The sequence below is a fragment of the Rhea americana genome, unplaced genomic scaffold (assembly GCF_003343005.1).
Source record: "Rhea americana isolate MKP2758 unplaced genomic scaffold, rheAme1 scaffold_42, whole genome shotgun sequence".
NCBI lineage: Eukaryota > Metazoa > Chordata > Aves > Rheiformes > Rheidae > Rhea > Rhea americana.
Window position 1 is genome coordinate 2,307,368 of NW_028186557.1, and position 25,799 is coordinate 2,333,166.

A 25,799-nucleotide genomic window follows, 5' to 3' on the forward strand; every position below is an offset into this window, starting at 1 on the left:
CAGACAACAAGCAGCTCACTGCACCGAGCTGAATTCAGACAGCTATCATTTAGATCGCCTTTGCCCTGATGTTGATAAAAAAGGCACATCACCGCATAAAGAACCTGGAGTAAAACTAGGCCAACRTGTTCCCGGTAGTCATCTCCCAGACAGGGAATGTTATCTTTCTCTTTAATTATTTAATTAAATAGGCTCACTATGGATAAAATCACCCCACAGGTCTAAACCAGCACCRATTCAGACACATTAAGCACTGAGGGACAGGGAAAAGCGGATTTGCAAAGACTCGGAGAGGGAAGAAGGGACGCCTTAGCCACGGGACATCACAAGGTCCCGGAGCAAAAGGTGTCCTGGTACCAGAAGCCGCAGCTTCTGACCAGCTACCCCTGCTACACTCCAGCCTTTCTGCCACCCCTGGGCTCTTTCTTCCCCAAATGCTATATAAGTCAGACAGGGCAAAGCAGGAGCGACTCTGGTCTGTAGAGCTGATTTCATCAGGCGAGTCTTCCCCAGGTGTACCAAATCAAATGACTTGATCCCGACAAGCTCCCCTTGTTTACGGTCCCGATCCTTCGGCATCCTGCAGAGTGAGGCAGAACACACCGGCACAAAGAACACAACGCACAGCTTTCCTTCACGGTTTGAGGGGGAGCGGCTAAGGTTGGAAGCTGATGGCTAATTTCAAGGAAACCTATCAAAAGGGGAATACTCTTTAATATACTAGACTTAGGGAAACAGGCAGCTAAGTGAAAGATGGAATCCACCAGAGCTGTTAAGGGAAACACTTGGGGGCATGCATACCTTTTGCAGGATACCAAAGAATTCATAGAGACAACAGTACAAATGCTCCAGACATGGAGTGAAGATCAAATCACAACACAGAAGGCCACCTGAGATCAGTACTCGTGAACTCTCACAAACATCTATGTACAAAGAGGGAGAGGAAGAAATACCATATTTGCATCATTCCAGCCTGACCTCCTCACACTATGAAAAAGGCCCATTAAACTGGTGCGACTTACTTTGTTTCTTCACAGAGTAGCAACAATATTCCTCTGTATTGCACAAGAYCTGCCCCATAACACACACAAATGGCCAACAGTATTACAACAAGAAACCACAAGATGAATTCTCATATTCACAGAATCAAGGCAGAGCCATGCTGATCCCCAACCCTCACCAGATGCGACTGGTTGTATTTCAGAAGGTAGCAATGCTCTTCTTCCAGTACATTTTGATGTTACCATCATCTTCTAAATATTAAGTCATTACTGCCTCTTGTTCACACTTTTTACACAGATCCACTATGAACCTGATGAGAAAGTAACTGTGTTACTGGCTGGCAGGTCTTTTTTTCAACTTTTTTATAAAATGCCCCAAACTTTTTTTTTTTTTTTTTTAAGTTTCTTTTTGAACCAAGTATCAAATAACACAGCACTTGCTAGAGGTAAATGTGTCTGAATAAAGCCATTAATGTACTGGGAAAGCAGGATCACAGATATACCTATACATAAGCAGGAATGCCACGTGCTTTCATATTGTTCCCTGCATTGAACCTTCCTCAAAGACTTACCAAAAGCAAAAACATCTCCTATTATTTTGGGCTTCCAGAAGATATGTAAGACAAAAGACTCTGTAAATACAGTCAGGCCTCTGAGCATGAGCCAATGGATGAAGAGTCAGCAAGCCACAAACTGGAAAACCTTGTGAAATGAACACCCAGCTGGTGACACCTCCCAGGCATTTTACCAACGTGCAAGTACATCGGTGAAAAATCCCAGATCTGCCGCGCTGAACCAGCCCAGCATCCATCGAGTACTCCATTTCTCTACACTAAAGGAGAATATAAAAGCAAGCTATACCAGAAGATGCCTATGCTAGTTAAACGGGCAAAAATATTTGTACAACGTACTTCCACAGTTATAGTCACTTGCTGTTTGCTCACATGGATAAATGGCAATGACCCAAGCTCAGGAAGAGAAAACTTTTTGTCCCAGCAGAAACAGTGTATAAATTAAACATATGCCAGGACTCCACTGCATTTCCTCCCAAAATTATCAAGTGAAACAGACCAAATACACAAATCTCGTTTACTTAAAACCACATTTGAAAACTAACTGAAATGAGATCATAAGTCATTATGCATAGACAAAAGAGTAGTTTCATCTATAATCCCAAATACCAACAAAATCCTTGCGCTCACTAAGTCTCACTAAGTYTATTGTAGGGAAATCTGACCTGCTTTGCAGAAGTCTGCAAATAAAGTTGTGTCTGTTCAGATTATTAAATCAGCAGTTACTTGATCAAACACTACTGTGATTATGCCAGCATGTGCTGTCTCATCATTAGATCACTACAGGTTCTGGGCACCTGCACCCTTCACAGAAGGCTTTTATGATCTTAAGACTCTGGGGTTCACTTACTACACCTAAAAACTTTCCCACTGATTTAATAACATTTTGTCAGCTGTGTAATTCAGAGTTTTGCAAAAGTTTCAGGGGGTGACCCAAGGATTTCTGCTCTTCAWTGCAACCCACATTTCTCAGCCTCCTGTGGCAGTGGAGATGACAGGGAAGAAAGCCGGTAGCAGCACTGAGCCTAGTGGGACACCAGGCTTGTCCCAGTAGGACAAGCAGGCAGACAATCAAACCTGAAAAACAGGGCAAGCACACAAGCCAACTTAAAGTCCACAGAAGGTGCATTTCCAGAGAAAAATTCTGTACACGCAAGGGTGGAAGACAGGATCAAGTTCATTTAAAAACCTCAAAATCAAGGGCGGGTCTTTTCTTTTTTTAATTAAGGGTAGGGTTGTTTCATAAATTTCCAGGAAAAGGATGTGCATTGAAAGAGACTGCTGCCAGAAAAAACAAGCAAAAAACATTAAAACTGCAGAGGAAGGAAGGCTAGGATTCTCCAGAAAAAGTCAGCTTTTAACCAGAAATCAAGGAAGAAACAATTACGGTTCTCCACCTTGCTACTGAGTCCACATGTGGCTTTGGAAACATCAAAATAGAGTGTGAGTCATGAACCCAGCTTGCAAGCAAGAGTATGGAGAAGAGTAGATCTAAACCTACAAAGAAACGCCAGCAGAAAGCCATGGACAACCGAACTGTCCAAGGAAAGAACCAAAACAGTAAGAACACAAACACTAAACAAGCACATAGGCTCCTCCTAAAGCAACCTAGCAGGACAGACAGGGCCAAACTGACCCAGAATTTGGGCAGTATCAACCAGTGTGCACACTATGGAAAGTGATACAAAAAGCAGAGAGGAAACAGAAGCAAATACCACAGAGAGGAGGGGGGGGGAAGAAAAAGAAAAAGCAAACAGCAACATGTGCAGTGACTGAGAATACTGCCAAAGAGGAAGATGTCTGCAGAGCAGCTTTAGCTAATTCAAACACCTGGCATGTACAAACACTGCAATCTAATCTCAGCAACACTCACAAGTAGCAGTATCAGACCAGAGGAAAGTAACCAGTTGCTCGTGATACACRGTAAAGGATGAGATGCATGTCCAAATCCAGGCAGCAAATAAGGAGCCCAAAACACCAGGATTATGATCACAAAAGCTTCAGAGCMCTTGACGCAGATGAGCACTGTCCTCAGTCCATGCTCTGTGCGTGTGAACRAAAGTCAGGTATCTGCCTGCTGTGCATCACTGCAGTAAGGATRAAGGAGGAATCCAGGGCCCTGCTGCCAACTCAGCCCAATTCCAGAAGTGCTCTGAATCAAAGACTTGTCTGAATGCAGAGAAGAGGGGGGGAGGGAAAGCTGAATACTTCAACATTGGAGAGTCGTGATCCCGAGAAACTTTCAGCAGCTCCAGAGAGAAACTGAAATGTATTAAGAAAATTCCCAGGCCCCAGAACAGTGAGGGAATCCCACACTTTGAACAGATCAACCACATTTCTGGACTCTGTGCCAGTCCACTTGAATACAACATAGCTGTCTACCAGCAGTGCAAASTGGGAACAGCCACAGACCGAACATGAAACATCTCCCTCTTGGTGGGTACTAACCAATGAAAAGAAAATTAAACAGTAAAAAGATAGCCATGAGACTAAATGTGCAGGTAAAATGCATGGGGGAGGGGTCCCTTATCAGTAAAGCAACTGAGGTAAGCGTAGTCCAGCACAGGACTTGACTGGATGGCAAATGAAGACTGTGCTTTCAGTGGCAAGCAGCATCCTTTAAGTCAAAAGAGGAATGGCAAAAAGGACACAGAAGTCAKTAAGAGAAAGCTAAGCAAAGCAGGCAAGGTCTACAACACAGGCAGCAAGGACCATAAACCACACGACACAGATGCATATGTCTGGGCTCCACTCATCAATCAGTCACAGGAAYCTATGGAAGAAGTTAGTGGTTATARGTAACATGAATGACCTTGAGGGTTCAGGATYGTGAGAAGATGAATCACAAGAATGTTGTGAAGTATAAACAGTCTACACAGCAAGAGAGTAACCACTTTGAGATGCTTACACCATCCTTCAGATACCCAGGAAACTCAAAAGAAATGAAACATCTGAACAATATAGGGGTGACCAGAACTTCAGTGGAGACCATTTCATCAGGGAGAAAAGACGTTGTTGAGGCAGCTCTAGAATTTGCAATTGTTATCTTTCCCCCCAAAAAACGTCAACCCAACCTTCATCCTACCCAACTCCAGAAATTACTTACCTTTCTGTCTTATTCACCTTCTAAGAGCTGACACTCCTTCTCTTCTCAGCTCCAGCCCAGCCCTTCCCTCTCATCCTGCAGTACAGATCAGAGACTGGGACCTAAAGCTCCTCAGGGTCATGCTTGCTGCTATACATCACTCTCGACCCCATAGTGTTTATTCATCTCTTTGCTCTCCTTATTTTTCAAGCTTCCTTGAGGGAAAGACTGTGCCCCATCTGCAGATGCACTTGACTGGTTTAATAAATTTTAAATCGATCATCACTAGTTAAAACAATACTTAAAGAAAAAAATATGGATAATAACAAGTTATCAATAAGCCAACGAAGTGAGGGAGGATGGTTCCAAGGCCAGCATGCTTGTCAGTGCAGTAAAGATAATGTGTCTCTAGTGAATTTTGTGTTAGGAAAACCTGGCCCCYGTAAGTGAAGACAAGGTTGCTTTAAAAAGACATATTCCCAAAGCAGATAGTTCAGAGAGCGCAACAGGAATCAGACAACACAGATGTCCTTATTGCCAGTGCAGTTGTAGCATTTCCATAAAGAACTCTCTTAATGAAGAGCTAGTTAGTTTTCAGATGCTTGATGTTAGCTCAGAAARTTATCTAAACTGTGCTACATGAGTTACTGGGTCTGCTCCAAGGCACATAAAGTGGACAATTCAGAAGAACCCTGGTTCTGGCCTATGTCAAGTAAGTTTTCTTAATGAAGCATGGTAAATCTGAGAATTGAACATTTGTTACTAGAAAGGAAAAGTATTTGATTTTCTGAACTGCCATAGCAAAGCTCAGCAGTGACAAACCAACCAAAGCACGGTCCACTTACACTCTCCTACAGAAAACCAAAGCCAGAATGAGGCTCTGAGGACCACCTGGGAGCCCGCACACTGCTCACATCATCCTTGCTGAGGATGGCAAGAGCTGCTTGCTCCTGTCCAGACAAGTCCCTCAGGACATTGCTACAGCCTCCAGCGAGACCTCTCCAATGCCCTTTATTTTGGCAGCCGTAGGAAGCCTGGCACAGACTGCACTGACTTAAATGAGTCTGGCTGATGGGGAAGGGTAAGTGTTTCTACACACTTTGCTTTGTTTCATTTTATCTTATTTCAGAGCGCGTCTCCAATTTAAAACTCCATAGACTGCAGCTATAGATTGCAGTTAAAATCACAGATTAACTATTAAATCCTGAAGCTCAATAAATGAAAGCCTTAGCTTAAAAGTCAAACTATAGATTTCAGCAGTGTCAGACCGTAATTTAGAAAGCTATCTGGATGAATATTAAGGCTTTTGAGTAAAACTGTTAAACTTTGAAGAATAAGCTTAAATTCTAGTGCTCAGCCAGTCAGTCTTTGAGGTATTTAATTTTAAGGACAGATGATAGATACCAGCTAAATTTTAAAAGTGTAGTAAAACTACTGAGCGTAGCTATTTAAAACATCTACAGAACTTAGTTTTTAAAACCTCACTTAAGTTATCTAAGGGAAGTAACTTTAACTATTATAAGTTCTGAAATGTAATATAAGTTCACAGTAAATCCACAGAATTCAGTAGGATTAACCTACTACAAATCTTACAGCATAGAACTAGTTGGTGGAGAATCACCACAAAAGCGATTCTCAGTTTTTCTGCACTGTGCCAGCCGTAGGGAGAACTGATTAGTCAGTCTTTGATTAATTGCCTGCTATGTAGGAGACAGGGTCAATCTACTCAATTAGGTGGTCTGGTGGAGAACAGAGATGTTAATCAGAACATACTGCAAAAGCTTCAGCACAAGATGAAGACGTAACACCCGTATTTCCAAGAATCCCTCTCCCCAAAGCAGCCTGCTCTCCAACAGTAGCCTGAAGAGGATGCCTAGGAAAGAGCATGAGCAACAAAACCATGTGTGACTTCTCCTGAGTAGCACTACAACTTCCAATCATGTTCATCTTCTAAGATTTCTTGAGTCTGATACTTGTCTCTACAGAAATCCACACAGATCTGTCTTCCAAGTATATGTCCAACCTCCCATTGAACTCAYGGCAACATTTTGCACCCCACTACATTCTTTAGCAGGGATCTCTGCAGACCTATAGCCACTGTGTAAAGATCTCATTTGGTTTGTTCTGAACCTGGTCCCTGCTCAGTCTTTGCTAACCCTTAGATCTTGTCAGGCAGTGAACTTCTACCCACCTCACCATTACTGTTTCCATAAATCTGTAGACCTCTGTCAGATCTCCCAAAGTTTTTTCTCTTTTCCCAGTTTATAAATCTTACTCAATGAGTCATGCCCAGTATCAGAGACGTCCTTACCTTTGACCTGCCCAGCTGCCTATTCTGGACTTTTTCCAGTCCTAATACATCCTTTTAGAAATGAGGAGRGCCAAACCTGCACACAGTACTCAAGGTAAACTCCCAGTTTACACAGCAGCACGGTTATGTTTTCTGAGGTAGAAGACTGCTTGTAAGTGGATTTCAGCTGAAGGATTCTGTATCCTTAACCCTTGAAAACATATTTGTTTAAGAGCAACAAACAACTTCAAATACCTTGCAAGCAAAACAGAAGCGTGGAAAGAAAGGGCAGCTTCCATGATTATACTCTGGTTTCACATGTGTACAGCACAGAAATCACGGGTGCAGGCAAATCCTGATCTTCAGAGACAAAACCCAGCGTATCCAGAGGGCAAGCAGTCGAACTGAGGAGATCAGGGACACAAACTAGACTTACAGAGATCTTGTAACCAGTTACACCTCCAGTCTGGCAACCCTCATAGTGCTGAGAGAGAGAAGAGACTCACAGAAAGGAGACATCAAGTTAGGGTTCGAAGGAAGACAAAAATCAGTGGAAAACTGTATATCCCAGAATGTGAAAAGCTTCAGAACAGCAGAGCAGAGTCCAGTGGACAAATGCTGTGATGTGTTAAAGAAAGCACAGATTAAGTTTAGTAGATTCACTCAGATTGTGACAGCGTCCACAGGCCTAAGGGAAATTAGATATGTAGACAAAAAACAGTAATAAGTTGAAACTACAGCTACCTCACACAGATTGGGAAAATATCCTGATGGAATGATAAAAAAAACTGTATTTTAAGATATTATAAATAGCTGGTTAAAARCTCATAATAGCTAATCAACAATTCCTAAGTGACACACAGGAATGGCTATTCTTCAGCAATCCTGCAGAAGAAAAAAAATCTCACCAAAAAAAATCTCAGCAATAAGCTCTGATTTGAAAATGGAGAACTACATAAAAATCAGTGTAGCAGAAAAAAAAGAAACAGCTAAAATGGTGAAAATACTTCCAGCACAGCATGTGAAGTTACCATAGTAAAGCATCAGTACCTATATCCTCAATTAAAAATACTCTAAAAAGACAAAAACCACAATTTTTTGTTTGTGGTTAAACAGCMTATTAAGAAAACTGCTAGCTGAAAAGAAAAAAGAGGAAAAAGAATATCCTTCAGAATGTGAATGTCACATTCAAAGGAGGAAAAGAAGAAAGAACATGAACTTCTGGCAAGTTAAATGAAGAATTTGAAGAGGCAGACCAAAAAATAACTGTGGTAAGCAATTTTCTAAAGGCAYAAAAATTTAATTACAATTCTTTTTCAAGTGTTGCAGAAATAGGAAGCCTTCCAGAGAGCTGGTGGGGTCAAAGATTACGGAGGTGTATAAGGTGCACTCACTGATCATAAGCCTAGAGCAGGAAAGCCACATTTTGCATCAGTTACCTGCAGAGAAGCAGAATGCCCTTATTCAGCTATTTTCACTCAAAAAAAAGAGACTCTCCAAATAGTTCTTTAAAAAGAGCTCAGTGTTCAGCAACAAGGCAAATAAAAATTATGAAAAATTATGCAAAATGGTGAATAAAACTGAAAACAGTAATGATACTATAAAGCCATGCTGCACTCGCTTTCCTTCATCATAATAGAGCCAGACTGAGAAGGGCAGCCTGCAGAGTCGGAGGTCTGGAATAGCTTCTACTCAATGAAGAAACTTCACTTTTTCAGCCGGAGAAAGAGGCAATTAGGGAGATTGGGGCTGGGGAGGTAATAAGATGGCAGGGGGGTGCCAAATAAAGAATAACTYGATACTGTTCTTTTCTAGAAATGACTAGAGGGCACACAATAAAATGCATAGATAACAGGGTATAAAATGCAGTACACAAAATAACGTTTCATGCAACACACAAGCAAGACTATGGAACTCACTGCCGCAGGAAGYTGCAGAGGTTAGAAGCATACATGGGTTCAAAGAGCAAATAGATAAATGGAGCATGGGTTCATCATGAGATATCAAGCATAAAAGTCATGCTGAAACCTCCGGCTTATAATGTCCCTAAGTTGCTGGTTGTCAAAAGCTGGGAACACATAGCCAAATTCTTCGTTTCTTAAACTCATCCTCCAAGTACCTGCTACCCACAAGTATCAGGGATCTTTGCTTTGATGCTGTACAGCTTTTCTTCTGGCAGTGCACCATGGGTTGCTTTTTAAAAAAACTTAAAAAAAAAATAATTTAAAAATAGAAACCTAAATCCGTAAGACAGTAAGCTATAACAGAAGGTAAAAATAACCCCATGGCTTGCAGCTTTCACTCAGCAGATGAAACAAACAACCTGCTCCAGTAGCTTGGTCAAACAAACCTTTCCGACCACTTGCTCTAAGCAGAGTAGCAGCAGGCCCAGTARAAATGCTATCTCAGGTCTAATTCGTACTGCTAATCACCTGGCAACTAATAGTGCACCATCCCAGCCCAACCTGTGTGCTACCTGCACACAGGTCAACACCACTCCTGAGGTCCTGCAATTCARTTGTRCAAAGGTATGGTGAATATCGCGTAATCCAAACTCTTACCTAGACTAGGGCAAAGTATTAATCTTTATTTATGCTTGTTTTACTCAGGTAAGGAGTCAGTTCACGTCAAGCAGCACAGGGAAAGGTCACTGCTCTGTAATGAATCCTCTATCAGGCTAGGATCTCCTACAGCCCTGGGTCTCCTCTTCCACAAGGATAAACACTAACACGCTGTAGTCTCTCTGCCACATAACATCATTCTAGAAGTGGCAGAACATCATCCTTCTTTCAGCCACAGTCACATACACACAATCAGAGGGATATTCAAAATACACAGATAGTTTCACAGATGGGCTTTGCTTCTCTGATGGTAGGTCTTGAGAACCAACGCTCAGAACACCAGCACATAACCCAGCTCTGCCCCACGGGCTGCCTCAGATGGGCAAGGAAAGCAGAGAAGCCTTGGTGCATCTGAGGCAGAAGCCATCCAAGAATAAGCATTATGTTTGGGRGAAGGGAGCTAAAAATACATCCAATTATTTTTTGAATGAAAACCACTTGACTTGGGGAGGAATTCTTCACRTCAGTTTGGATTCTCTTGACCTTTCTGGCAATTTTTAAACAGTCAAACAGGGGAAAAAAAGAAGGGAAGGGGAATGGAGATTGAAGGAAGAAGGGGGGAGAAAAGGAAACAGAAAAGGAAAAAGCAATAGGAAAGGTCTTCCCTCCCTTAACCAGGTGACAAAACAGTTCAGATTCCAGCTCTGAAAATGAGAAGTTTTCTCCGCAAAATAAGAGGAAGCTAGGCTGACAGAAAACAAGTTTAATTAAAATGTTTTGATCAGCTTTGCCAGAACCAATCAGTATTGAGGGACAGAGTGAAAATGGGGTGGAGGGGAAAAGGAGGCCAGCAGAAGGGCAGCACATAAAGCAGACCTGAGAGAGAGAAGCTGGCAGCACCCAGGCCAGCAAGCTGCTGACAAATGTGTGTTCAAGCACATGTCTGGTCCTTTATCTCCAGCTGTCCAGTGTCCCACACCATCCTCCCCAGAGAACCCCACCAGACTGACTGGAAGATTCACCCATGGATCCCTCGTACTCTGCCACATCCCTACCTGCAATGTCTGCAGGGACTTTAGGATGCGTAGGWAGATCTACAGATGTGAACTGCTTGTGAGGCTCTTTAGGAACTAATCATCACACAATGACAAGCATCAAGCTGGGTTAACAACTCCAACCACGCTTCATGCACTCGAGTAACTTCTCAAATAGAGCTGGTAAGTGAGCCTTTTTTCAGCACTCAGACCCACGTTCTTCCTTTCCTTTCCTATATTCTCTTTTATTAATATTGTGCTTCTCTCTGGTGCCTCTTTAACTTAATGCTCTATTTGCTGGCTGGCTGACAGGTCTCAGAAAAGCATGTCTTTTTACTGCCAGTGCAATTCTGCTTAATCTTGTATGGAGACAGTGCATCACATAAGTAACTTCTTCTCCCCCTCTCTTACAGAAAAATAAAGTGTTTAAACCTGAAAAGMAGCTATTCACATGTAAATCTGTTTTTGCAGCTACTATGGAAGGTGTGGGGCCCTATCAGTCGGCAGGGAAAGAATAAAAAAGGTTAGAGTTTGCTGGACACAAACATCTCCCGTGAAGTGATGAACTCACAGCTTGTAGTTTCTTTCCTAGGATTAAGTATGCTGGAGAATGTCTTCATACTAGCTACGCGTTTATCTTCATTCTCACTAACACTATCATGGTCAATGTAAAAGAAGAACCTGTTTCTTTTACTTAAACTCCTCAAAATCCTTTGCATGCAAGTCTTACAAATACAGTCAATACCACAGTAGATGCAGCTGAATGTAAACCCAAGTGGAAAGTGGCTTCCTTACTGAACTTCATGTGAAAAYTAGTTACATAATCAAAGTAGCCTCAGGCAGAAGAGAAAGAGAGCTGTACGACTAAAGAGCACCCAAACAGTATCACCAATATATCACTGTATCCCAGAAGTTAGCAGAGGCACAACTAGGGTGTTTAAAACTGCTGAGAACAGAGCAGCTGCAGCCTCAGGATAAGCAGAATCTGTCACGAACATTTCAGCTCAACCAGTTCTTCCCAATAGTGTTTCTCCCAACAGTTAGCACTGGCTACMCGTAGACAAAAATCTCTTGGCTCCWGAGCCAATACTCCTTGTCATAAGTAGGGTTATTTGCACCTCTCAGGAAGAAAACTTCAGTGTCTGTAGTACTTGTTGTCTGAAGTGATTTTCTAGGGAAGCTGAAGGCACAGAGTCCTGTGGCAGSAGATGTCACAGTACTCCAGGCTCAGGAGCCTCCAGGCTCAAGACCCCTCTGAACCCCACAGAGAAGCAATGGAGCCAAATYCACAGCAATCTGAAGTATAGGCAGGCAATATTTTGAGGTAAGCCTCAACATCAAATTGACCAGTTTTATCTCATATTTGAAAACGCACAGCGAGTAATTAGAACAAAAACTGCYTTTCCCTTCCCATGGATTCTGTAAAACAGACTGCCATATTAAAAAAAAAAAAGAGGCTTCAGCAGTGAGATTAAGCAAGCAAACTAGAGCTGCAGTTCACTAAYAGAGACTTGCAACCGGCCTTGAAAAATCCGTACCAAGCACAAGTTCCGCAAGTATTCGCTTTTCTACTTTCTACTTAGACATTCCCAGTATGCTAGTATAATTTGCCACGGCTGTTCTTACAGAAGTGTTACACCCTTTCTAAAATAAAACTGAGCTATGCGACAGATCTAAAACAGTGAAATGCATCAAAGCAATTAGCAGTTCTGCTGCTTTTATGGTTCTGATTGGAATTCTGATCTAAAGAGGAAAAACTCGTTCTGCAGCGAGAAAACACAGTGGCTCTGCATAAGGGCTCCATCTGCCGGCATATCAGATCTCCCTGTTCTGTTCAGTATATAGTAAACTGAAACAAAACCTACACAGCCATCAATTACATTTTTCTTCTTGCAGTCTATGAATTTCAATAAATACACCATCTGTTCATCTTCTGTGTGGGAGTTCAGTCATCTTCTTGGCAGCAATATTATTCTAGAGCAATTACCTGTGTCTTTATCACCTATCATTGTGCTTCATCATCTTTTCATCATGTGTAAAAACCAACCACTTTATTACTACAATTTCTGTAGGCAGCCCAGTCCTGTTTGTTACCATGGAGATGATCTGTCAAAAAAGTCTACATTTAAAGAAGCAAAAGCTGGAAAAAGGAGGAGGAGAGAAGCACAAAGAGCCTGAAATGAACTTGTTTCTCTAAGTCAGAGTTTAAACACAAAAGACATCTTCGGCGGCAGCATCGAGATGCCACTCACAACCTAGCTGGGAATCCATCAACCTGCCAATACAGAGGATGAGTCAATGACTCACAAGCATTACAACGCGCTCGGAGGTCAGAGACTTGGCTTTAATCCCCCAGCTGTGTCTCAGGATCTGCTCTTAGGAAGGACAATTTCTTATTACTATAAATCAAAAGATAAAACAGGGGGAGGGAGGWGAGACTGGAAAGGCAGGCAGACAGGCAGCAGCAATTTCCCCTCTCCCTAGTGGTCACTTAGCAAGACAGCGAATTTTAGSTCAACTGCACTGTAGAAGACCTCTTCAAATTCACCCTTCTTCCTCAACTTCACTCTGTTCATGCTTCATTTCCTCGCATCCCTTCCATGGATTCCTGTCTAGCTCTGCTCTTTTGCTCCTTTCTTCACAGTCAGTACGCAGTTCCCCTTCTCCTTCCATGAAACATATACACACTTGCAGGTGTTTTACAAGTATCTTTCCAAATTCCTATATATTTCTAAAGCCGCTGCTAGAGCTAGCCATGTATAGATGCTTGCTCCTCCACCCACCCACATACACCCCTCCTTTCACTTCACAAAATCCTGTTCTCCTCTTCGAATTGTTTCATCTCCTCCAGCCTTCCAGCTCCCATCCTTCCAAGCCATAATTGCTCTCATGTTACTGCAGGAAAAATATTACCAAGGTACAAAGGACTTGCTGATGCTCTGCATTTCTAGGATGCGTCATTAGCAGCCTTGAGCTGAAACACGCCGAGCTGCAAACCGCTTTGGTTCAATTCATCCTTGAATCCCTGGAAGAAATAAGCAATCTCAGAGCTATCCAATTTGTTTAATATCAAGCACACATGCATTGAGTTTTAATGATGTGGGTTGACACACTGACTTGCAAGGCTACAAAAATGACCACTTAGGAACAGTAAAGCTAATTTACCATCTTCACAATAAATCATGAAATCATATTTAGGGAGGGARGGTACATTTTCTAAAAGTTCTCTAGACTTTCAAAAGCAGTTTAATTTCTGTCAGTCTACCTAGAGACACAAGCACTCAGTTTTCAGACATGCTGAGTGCCCATATGTTCCAAGCATCTCTGCCCATAAAGTACCTTAGGAAACTGGGTCCAAAGGGCATAAAAACTAGATATTCCAAATGAGGGAGAAATCTGGGAATCTAGGGATAAGCAACTAGTCCAAGGCATTAAAAAAGAAGGCACAGCAGCAGAAATAACGCTTAGTTTCAGCGGTGAGAAATTCCAGTGCTTAACTTCCGAAGAAGAAAAGAAGGGGAGGGGAAATTACAAAAAAGCAGTGGGTGAAAGGAAGAGGGGAATGACGGAAAAACCCCTCAAGAATACATCAGGGATGCAGTGTCATCAGAGTTAAAAGCAGAAATGTCATTGATACAAAGAAAAGCATCATACATATGCAAAATCCAGCATCCACTGAGAAAATAGGAACTAAAAAAGATAATCACGTTCTGACTTCAAATCTAATCTTCCCAGAAGTTTACTATGGAGCAGAAATACTTCCCAACTGCCCCTTAGCAGAAGTGTTATTGAGGAGAGACCGAGTTTCATCAGACAACGCAACCACCTCAGTTGCTGAGGAAATGGCACCCCCACACCTTCCTTTATCTGAAAAAAAGTGGGCTCTGAGTTTTCTCTTTCTCTCTCTCTCTCTCAGATAACTTAGTCAGGCTGTGCCATCAACTTCCATATGGTGCTTTAACTTCTGAAAGACATCAAGCTAGAGACAAGCCCAGGGAAAGATATGTCTCTGCTCTTTAGCAGGACTGGACGCTGCAAAGATTGGATGGAGATGAATACGTGCCCAGGCTGAAAAATACCTTCCAYTGTCCTGGGCTGACTTAAGCTGCCACTTGATAGGCACGCTGGGGAAACTTCTGCTTCTGCTAAACTCCCTTCGTCTCTCCAGGCTGAGTGGATGCTAACTCTCAGCCTGGATGAGAGTGCACCTCTGTGCCCAGGAGACTTCCAAAGCAGCTAGCCCCAGCCAGCAGGGTCTGTGCCACCTCTGCTCGTGGTCCGTGCTAGCAGTCAGCCAGGACACACGCCAGCTCTGCCTGCCTCTTGCAGCGCCCACGGATAGTCTGCAATGAGAACCTGCTGCTGGGAGAGCCGGCCCCAGCAGAGAGCCATTCACCCTGCACACTGCTGCTGAGGCTGACCTGCCTGGGGCAGCAACAGTCAGCAAAGGGACACCTCCAATAMCTACACAGTCCAACACCGAGACCTGGACAGTAAGATTCTCCTATGTCACTCCCRTTCTCCCAAAACCTTTGCAGCTTTTCAAAAATCACTATTTCTGCTTGTTCTTCTGTTTGAATAGATGTTCCCTGTCCCTGCTGTGTGCTTGCATAACGATGCTGCCTGCCTAGGACTCTTACAAGGCGTGCAGGAGAGGGAGAAGRAAAAGCACTACAGGGCTTGAGGTTTGCCCTAGGCTGGCCACCCACAGATTTATAAAAGATGGGAGAAGAGAGCAGAAAGGGATACGCAGGAAAGAATAAAAATGGAGTACAGAATAGAGGATTTCCTCTTTACAGAGGAAACCAAATACACGCAAGCCAAACCAATGCACRCATTACATAAAACAGCCAAAGCATCCACAGGGAAGGGGCCTTCCAGCTCTGTTGGTGYGCAGAGGAGGGGAACTAGTAAGTCACCTCTCTCTCCCCTTCAGAGAGCCACAAGCACACTACCCAGTAGAACCCAGGAGCTGCTGCAGCAGGGACACCCCGGATTACTGGCCAGATCATGCACACATTGCTCCCCAAGCCAGGAGCATGCCAAGGGCGCATGCCAAGGGGGAACAGCAGCACACACAGCAACTCCACTAATGTCAGCAGGCCCTGTACAAGAGGTCTGCAAGCCTGCCTGCACAACTCCAGCAGCCAGGAAGCAGGGAGGCACRCAAACATCCTTCACCTGCCCAGAGCAGCATGCACTGAAACAGCCACAGGAACTTGCCCAAGCTTTTCCTCCTGCTGCAGGTTTGTGCCTGGCCAGGGGCAGAAGGCAGTGTCTGCTCATTCCTTGGCAGTATCCCATGTCTACAGCTTTCCTATCTGCCAGCATAACCTTCCAGCTGTTCGCATAGCCATCACCTTCAGATCTTCAACTGGCTGAGATGGAAATGGAAACAATCTGCAGTTGCTGTTTTCAGGTAACWCCTGCAACCCCATCTCCTCCACGGACATGCATTCTCACCTTCTGCTGTGACAGGTAACACATGGACTCAGCGCAGCTATTCAGGAGCTTGCAGGGCTGGCACTTGGCAAGCCAACTGGAAGGCAAGCCAAGGCTAGACACAGGAGGAAGCGATAATGCACATGCCAAAGGGTCATACTAGTACAATGTCACTATTGCCTGATTTCAATTCACTRGTGGCAACTCTTCACAGTCTGACTACCAAAACTGTGCTTCAAACTGTCACAAATTATTCCAGCAGGTGATCCAGCACCATCCCTCCTCAGACCACAGCCTGAAGAGGGCAGTGGCAAAGGCACGGAAAGGGCAGCGTCCCTAAGGAGGGAGAAAGGTATATTTAATTACTCAGGAGAAAGGTATATTTAATTACTCAACAAAAGGCCTCATCAGCTCTTTGTTCGGAACTGCTTTTTGCCAAACAACCAAGCAAAAGACAATCTTGCATCTCTCACAGTTCTGCAGGTGTAAACAAGTCAGCACAGCTGATCTAGTCATCCTGTCTGCAGGAGTAATGCAGAAACCCAGAGCACGCACAACAGCGCACCCAGACCTTCGAGAAACACGTAGCCAAAAAGCCACAGCTCTTAGCAGGCACCGAGCCGGCAGCCGTCCTTGCTGACAGGCTCTCTTCATTTATTTGAAGTTCAGTGATAGCTGAATGTGTATACTTCAATAAACACAATTTTGATAAATTGGTGCTTGCATTACATTAGCACTTTAAAGCTGTCAACCAAGATTGTGCMGCTACAGTTCAATGTACTATAGAGACACTCTGTAAAACAGCCTCTGCCCTGCAGAGCTTCAAGGCACGAGAGAGAAGAGGCGAAACACACGCACAGAGGGGTGARATAACTTGCTCCAGATCGTATAGCAGATTAGCGGCAGGGATGGAAACAGGACCTAATCCCCAAAATGCCAATYGAGAGGATTAGGTTAATGAAGAAACATCATTAACACCTTTCACTCRTTCCTGTGAACTTTGTGACACTTATATTGCCATACATAAAGCAACTCACATTTCTGTGATCAAAGCAGTGTTAATTATTTCAGTTCACAGCATGTTTTTATCCTCAGTTCAGCAGTAGCCTCTGCTTGTTCTATAAAAGCTTAACAATAAAAATATTCCTAGCTTCACCCCCGGGCAGCAGTTTACTGGCAGCACTGGGTAAGTGTACAGTCAGCACCACCCACACCAGTCTGCCTGGCAGAGGAGCGGGGTTGGACTGGATTCAAAGGCAGTTCATGGCTTGAGAGACAGGGAAACAGAAATCACAGCGGGCATAGGGAAAAATGGGAGCCTCCTCAGAGCTTTTTGGAGAAAAAAATTGAAATATCTTAGAAGAACACATCCTCATTGCTCTCATATCATTTTAGGAATGCACTTTTTTTTTTTTTTTTTCCTTCCCATTCGTATTAKTGACTTACTGGTTATTCCACAGGCTTTTTATGGCTTTTTCATTAAATAGCAATTAAAGCAAGCAGCCAAAGTGAAACCCGACCTGCGTGGTGATAAGACAGAAAGCCTTGAGAAAGCYGTTTTTCCTTCCTCAGTGTAGGTAAAAGGAAGACAGAAAGAGGCACTAGATCTATGTCRTGATATTTTACCTTGTGTCTGCAGGTAGCAGGATACAATCATGGTACCAATTCTTGAAAATATCATTGGCAGTTCTCTTTGGGTGATTTCCTGGCCTCGTTACTTAYAAATATTCCAAGGACAGAGTAAAGCCTCATGCTGCCATTTACTAGTATTGATACCCAATGCCAGCAGAGTACTCTAGGGACATCTTGCTTTGGACCCCCCACATAAAGGCAAGCAAACAACTTGCAACTTTCAGCTAAACGGACCATAAAACCTCCTGCATACTTCACCTGCATTACCATCATACGGATTCCCRCTCCTTTGCCAATCAGATCTTGCATCCTTAATCTCTCAGTTGTCATTTTCACTTCTATTTTAAAATCCAAAAATCAACTCAGGTTTCTCAGGGTATTGGTTGCAAGCCTTGAGGAAGTTCAGGGTATTTATCCTCTCCAGAGAGCTGTATACACAGTCAACAGTGAAAGGCAGTTAGCATTTTCCCAAATAATATAAAAATAATATAGAAATACAGCAGGGGGGCAGGCCTAGCTCAGTTGGTTAGAGCGTGGTGCTGCTAATGCCAAGGTCACGGGTTCAATCCCCGTATGGGCCACGCTGAGGGTTGGACTAGATGATCTCCAGAGGTCTCTTCCAACCTTACCATTCTATGATTCTTTCCGCAGAAACTATTACAGTTTTTTTCTCATTCTTCAGCCCTGGAGAAACTAAACTCCCTCACATGAAAATAGGGCAGGAAGTGAAAGGACTGCACGAGAACAAATGAGCCCTAGGATGACCATACTTGCAAAAAGTTTGGAAAATTCTTGGGTACAGCRAATACAACGGTCTTGGGGCAGTAATGGGAACAAAATGCCCTTCTTAGCAGAAGGCTTCACTGCAGCRCTGCTCTAACAAAGCACCCCTGACCCAACATAGGACAGTCTCTGCAGAAGGGGATAGAGAGACTGGCTTGCTCTCTGCCTGCTTCATACATTGCATTGCATTAGAGGATGCAGGAGAGATCTTAGCTGGCTTCAAGCTAACTCGCACAAGTACTGSAGACAGTCTGGCCATGACTGAAGCACATAGACTAATTAACCCYGCCAAGGATTAGTTAGCAGGATAGATGTAGAAAAGGCTGTAAGCTTCTTTGGGACCAAGCCGCTTGACCTGTAGAGAGTCCTGTWCATCTACGGTGTGCTTTTGACCAGGAGACACCACCTCCATGTTCATCTGAAACCACTAGAGGTTGCACATTCCTTCTCCTCCGATGAGCTGAAATTTTACATTGAGGTATCCCTTGTGGTTGCCATTGCATTCACGCGTACAAAGCTTCAAGTATTCCTCCGTGAGGCACGAGAAGCGATCCTTCATTTCTCTGCATCGCTCCACAATGTATCTAGAATCTGTTAGCAAACCGAGAGGGAAAACAGACCAATTTAATTGCTCAGGAAAAAAAATAAAATACAAAAAAAGGAAGGTCATGGAAGACATGACATACAAGCAGAGGATAAACAAATGGGGACAATTTAGGCTGAAGCGAAGGAGGTTAGAGAAAGGAGAGAAAACAAAAAAGATTGCTGCAAATCAAAAGGGAATTAATCTGTTCCTCGTATCTGTTAGGTACAGAACTTAAATTGCAGCAAGACAAATCCGCCAAGAGTGATTTTGATGCAGGTCTTCCAGACATGGGGCAAGGGAATGGACTTGCAGTCCTTTCCAGCTTTATTTCTTACAGTTTAATTTTTACAATTATCTCTGCTGGGGTAACTCCCCAAAACCAAGGAGTCAAGAAATCCTTTTGTTGGCAATATTTTGTTGGCAAACAAAGCAAGTCAAAATAGGATTTGGCTCCCATTTCATGAAAGCTAGAACATTTGTATACAAAGAAATAAAGTCTCCATTTAGCCTCAGGTCCTAAACATCGGAACAAAAAAGACAGAGTAAGAAAATAACCAGAGCCAAACAATGAAAATTAAAACAATTCTACAAAAGCAAAGTCAGTATTAAAATCCATTATGGAGAGAAACATGGACTCTATTAAATTTATTGCCTGGTTTCAGGACTTGGGAAGAGTCTCCTCATTTCCTGTACCTCCTGAGTATTTAGTATGTCCCTTATGAGCTAAGTCCTCTAGAGTCTTCTTAATGTCATGTTCTAAGCATTTCTGCATTGTAAATCATCGATTTTTATCTCCTTCTTCCAATCAATGCAAAGATATTTATGCTGAACACATAAAAGCTCTTAACACTATAGAAAAACCAATTACACCCTGCAAGACGTTTGCTTTCGGTAGTTGACATCATGGAATTATCCATTACACTTTGCACATGCCTGCCATTTACAGGAAAGCAGCGTGACCTTGCTTGCTTGAAGTCCACATCTGTGCAACTTTGCGGAGCAACGTCACAGGAACCTGCAGCAAACATAACCATGTCTGGCTCAGGGTGCAACTCACGAAAGCAGCAACTCAGGAGAGCTGGGAGAGTGTTTTGGGGAAGCAGCCCTCTGGGTCTGTCCTGCTCCTGTCCTCCTCCCAGGCATCAGCTGGGATGCTGGCTAGGCGGCTCTTTGCTCTCACTGCTGCAGTCATTCTTCTCTTCACAGCCTCTGAAGACTRGAAAACTCCAATTCATTACCTCTCCTTGCTCACCAGGGCTTCAAGGATGGGCTCTGCATCCACCCTCAGCCAGTGGGCCAGGTTAGTACTTCCATTTCTTCCCGCTCCYATGCGGTGGGCTGGCATAGCCTATATTTGAACTCCAGGACAGGCAYAAACTAAAGTATCATACAAGTTCCTATCATTGTAATTACCCAGAACACACAGTGAACCCTTCTGGCTTGATCATCCAAGTTTCCTTCTCTTGGATGATGTTCGGACCCAATGCCTTTCTGGACACAATCAGGATACAAGGGACAAAAGTAGAGAGCACACATGGATGTCTTCCCCCACTCCRTGCTACTGGCAACACAGGTACACAGAATGAGCCAAGAACCAGCCCTTCTGTCTCCGTAAAACTGCAACAAACTTGTCAAGTCTGAGTGGTTTCTATCATGACTCGCCCACCAGCCCCCGTCTTGCACTTTCTTCTTCTAGTAGTAGCAATTCACACCTTCCTAGCAAAGCACTGTGGCTTGTCTCCCATTTCAGCACCCAAACAACATTCAGCATTGCAGGTGCTGGAAGCAAGACGAGGCCTGGGGAGGACCCACCCGTGGAGGGGCAGCCTCCCCAGCATCAGCATCATACTCTGGCTCTCGCATGTCACCAGCTTAGCAAAGAAGRGGAGATTTTAGGCTGCAATGTGACCGACACATGGATGTGCCCTGGCTGTCACATGACTCAATGCTTATTTTTTTCATATATTAGGTTTAAAAAGGTTTCATCCAGCATTAAAACAGGCAGTGGTATTTGAGGGACAGCCTACCGAACAAGGACACAGAGGAGACAGGCGTACCTTCCCTAGCACTGCCTTTTTGATCAAAAAGGCTTACCTTTTTGATCGCTGTTGATTGCTCAGATTTTACCTGAAAGGTCTGCAGCCCCRGCAGGCGAGGAACAGCCTTTGCGACTAGCTAAACAGAACCGCATTTAATTTTTAAAAACATGGTCAGATCTTTTTCCAATGAAAAAGACTAATTTCACTGAAGTGAGGGAGCTGTGATACCTTTAATAGAGAGACCACGTTAAAAATCCAGTGGTCACCATTCTCCCCGCCGGCTGCAAAAGAGAATTGCAAAAGCAGTAACGCTAGTGTAAGCATTAGAGCTCATATTCCTCCTACTTAATTCTCTAAGGTCCCAGTGGACCCAGCTGAGTAAGGCAGAGGAATCTGTCATTAGCAGAACAATTAACTTTTTTGCATATCTGCTGGATATAAGTTCCAAGCACTGCAGCACAGACCTATTCATTCACAGCCAAACTGTACAAATTGAAATTTTTCAGATCCTGAACTTTTAGAGGGCTTTTTTTTTTTTTGGGGGGGGGGGGTCAAAATTTTGGCAAGCATAAAGTTCCCCAAAAGCCTTTAAAGGATTCAGCCAAGTTCACCGCCTGCTGGCAGATCTGCCCCCATTAACAGGAGATCAAATCACTTGGGAAAAAATAACACCCTCAGCTCGACTGTTTTTAAAAAACGACAACTTGATTTTGACTCTCAAATTGCAGGAAAATTTTGACTTTTCCCCCTCTGCTATTCACCAGTTTCTGAACAYCTGGAGCATCAGGCAGCCAGGGCATGATGCAAGAATGCCAAGCAGATACTAAGAGGAGCAGTAGGAGTAGAGGAAAGGTCCGTTTCTCTAAAAGCATTGACAGAGATGCACACGCAAGAGAAAAGCTGAAGACAAGAACTTGAAGCAGATCAGTTCAATGACATTAAGCACTTTTGCTATCTCTCTCCTTCAAAAATCAAAGCAGTCTTAAAAGAAAATAAGAGTATAAAATTAATCCGATTTCATACCTCTTAATCTAAATCAAATAAAATAGCACATGTGGCTTAATTTTAAACTGTAGAGAAATAACAGCCTCCATTCACAAGGGGATGCATAGAAAGATGCAAAATCCTTGTGTGTTAATCCACTTTAAATCAAACCTTAATCAGAAAATGCACAGGGAAATTAGTYGGTACAAACATAAATTGTGATTTCCATGCAATAGCTATGCAGTATTCATCACACAGTAGTCAGTCAGATTCAAAAAGACTCCTGCTCTGTCTCATACTTGATCACACCATATTTCAGTATATGAGGAACAGAGCAGTCTAACAGCCAGTTTGATAATTCAGTTGGCCTACGAACAAACCTAACTCCACCGTCAGCCCTGAAAAATGTTCTGCACTTCCTAGGGGAGAAATCARACAGACACATACCTGTTTTAATGCAATACTTAACCCAACTTCAGACTCGGGCAGACCTGGAGTTTGAAAGAGGTAAATCTAATGGRGAAAGTCCATCAGGCTCAGAGAAGGCAATGGACATCATCTCAGGAGAAGAAAACAAAAGACAGCAGTGAGTTTGCAATGGTCTAGAAAAGACTATCCAACAAAAAAAGCAACTATGCTGTCTGAGAGGGGTATACTGACAAGAACCTAGTACAGATACTCAACTAGCTGAGACTGTAGGAGGCTCTTACCTCTAGAGAGCTCCATGCTGCTGCAGCCAGGCTCTTCCAGCGTCCAGCCCAGCTCATACAAGGATCTGCTCTAGAAGGACAACCAAAGGTACTTCACAGTGCCCTCTGCAGCACAAAGCTCATCTTGGTACTGCTGTACAGTTCAGTTGGCAGCCTGCAACCAGCCAGCCAGCAGGACATATCTCTCCATTTCAGGTCTCATACAGCTGATTTTATTTTAATGAAAGAACTGAAGAAAGTCAGGAAACTGTATACAATAGAGGGAGCGAAATGTACATTTTAATTCTGGCAGTATATGAAAGCAATTTCCCTTTACTTGGATTTAAATAAAAGACCATGTTGTCTCTCATTTCTCAGCTCAGTCACATAAAGCCCTGTTCCTGTGATCAACAGCTCTCCTTTTTCTATCTTTACCTCTAATTTGTATAGACTATATCATACTTAGGAAACAAACAAATGCTTATTTCAAAAGTATCARAGAATTAAAACCACTCTGCACAAAGATATATGCTATGTAATTTGCATAACATATATAAGATAGTAGYTGTATTTCATGATATTAATGGAAGAAAGAGTCCTTAAGCAAAACAAAAAACATACAGTCAAGGAGGTTCAGTTGTTTAAGGCTAAGCTCACACACAGAATTTTTTGCATGGGCCCATGGCAAGTGTTTGGGATGATCCTCTTGCTGTGAGAAGTCAATTTTAATTTGAAAGAAGCACTGCTATTCTGAAAATTAATAGAAATCCTTCACCCTCAGACTTTCAGAACCATGCTGGTAGCACGGTCCTTTCTGAAGCACCTGCTTGTTGGATTTCGGCACTGAGACTTCAGCACCTACCGCTSACTGTGCCCGGAACGCGCAGAAGCCCTAACTCTGTGCGTGTCCCCAGCACGTGCAGCTGTGTGAGCAGCGTGCACGTGCTGCACAAGCGTGCAATGCTTCCCCTGACCGAGTGGAAAGCAGCTTATGGCGCCTCAAGAAGGACGGTCGACACCAGAAGCCACAACCCTTGCCGACGGCTATAAACAAGCGGGCGTTACTGGACCACAATACACCAGTATCAGAACCACCAGGGCAGCAGGGACACGTGGCCACGCATGCCTCCAGAAAACATCCTTCCAGAGGACTCTGTGCCTGCGCACACACACCCCTTCCTAAGAGGACTGGAAGCACCTGAGTGCAACTCCCTCGCTTGAACTTACAGCAAGCAAATGCTGAGCAGATGATGGGCTCCACAAGCTGAGCATGGTGAGAGATCTCGATTTCAGCTTACTTCACAGAAAAATGTAAGGTCACGGGCTGGAGCTGCAAATTCTCACATAAAGCAAAAATCTATGTCAAATGCTCATTAGGTAATTGCCTGCCACACACACAAATTGTTTACTGGATAGTAAAGAACTATCTAGGTAGTGGCCAAATATCCTTAAGAGCAGCTTGACACACTGAATCGACATCCTGTCATTTTGAATGCCGCCTTGTAATATCATCCGTAGATGTGTGCGCGCAGCACATCTAAGCTCCCACCTAAAATTAATTCCACACCTTCTAGCACAGGGAAGTTCCGCTTTAAGCTGTGCTCTGTTGACAGTATGATTTATCAGTTTATCTCWACGCAAGGAAAACAAAAACATAGAGCTCCTCCAGACAAAGGATATGCTACCTTAGACTTTTCTCCTAAAGCAGGAGAAAAGCAATGTGGAAACAAATAGTTATTTTGTATACTCAGCTAGACTGAGCTTAGGTTGGTTGGTTTGCTTAAACTACACATAAATATGCTACAAGTGTTTTTAAGAAATTAAGTCCTCTTTAAAACTGGAGACGTTTTGGAACAGTTTAATGTTCCAAGTGCTTCTAAAAGAGAGGGACAAATCCTCTTGGTACAGAAATTTTCATTAATCAAAACTTTCTGCAAAGTAATAAAGCATTAGGTCATTCTAAATTATTTTTTACCTACTTTGAGTGATTATCCTAAAGAATAAGATTGTTATGAAAAAAGCCYAGAGCTCCTCATACAGCAAGGATGTTGCACTGCCCTCTAGAGTCTTTGTCAATTTATCATTCCACACCCAGATGCGGAGATTCTTACAAAACTGGCTCTAAAGACATCGCAGAGGGGAATACGGTTGAGTGGCTACGAAGTAGAGCAAATAATTAAATGGGAATTCAAGCTCAGACTCCTCAAGTGGTTCTCAGTATTATTTTGTGCAGTATCTTTTTCCTCCCTATTTAAAAGAATGTTTCTAAAATATGGTATAACATAATTAACAAAGGAGTTTCAACATCATTCTTTAGATCCTACAGAAATAAAAATGCTAACAAAGTAAAAGTATATTTTGTATTTTCTTCTTACTTGCTCCCCTCACACAATATGTCTGTGAGGAAAGCTGAAACTGAGGGTAAAAGACATTAAATTATTTCTGTGACTCYGACTAAAGGCTCAGAAGCTGCCCACAGCCACTCCTGTAAATCAGATCACAGCATGGAGGATCTAACTGGCTCCTCCTGAGACAGGTAATTGCTGCAATCAGATCTGCTGCGTTCGAACTCTGCACACTGCTGAGCAAGACCTCAAGCTGCAGAAAGATGACTACTACTCCCACTAGTGCTTTAAGTGAGTTTCAGTTCCCTTCACTCAGATTTATGGATGAAAGATTCCCCAACGCAGTCTTACCACACGTATTCGTTTGTATGACTCCAACCACTACAGTCGTTTTCCAAACATAAGCTAGCAGGAGGAGGACAAAACATAACTTAACCACCTCAAATACCTTTTACTGTTACCACCACATCTGAACAGCCATGAACCACCCAGATTCCCACTGCCCTTGTGGGTCTGGCTACTCTCTGTCCTTCTGCATTGGGACRGACTAAGCACCCTCAACACATCATTTTAGATTTCTTGCTTCACGTCTCTTAGTTATGTTCATATACTGTCCCAACAGCTTAAGTCTGCCTTGCCTGTTTGGAACACGAGTATATAATTTGTATCTGAATGGTACTCAAAGGCTGCAGCTGACTGCAGAATTCCTTGATAAAGTCCCCATAAGAGATGGCTTGCAGCCTAAAAAAAAAAAAA

At 43.2% G+C, this 25,799-nt stretch overlaps 1 non-coding gene across 1 annotated transcript; it reads left to right on the forward strand.

The window, feature by feature from the left end:
* The first annotated feature begins 18,127 nt into the window (after window positions 1-18,127).
* TRNAS-GCU (transfer RNA serine (anticodon GCU)) lies at window positions 18,128-18,198 on the forward strand. The gene has a single exon. It is a non-coding gene; the product is annotated as a tRNA-Ser (tRNA).
* Window positions 18,199-25,799: the final 7,601 nt, after the last annotated feature.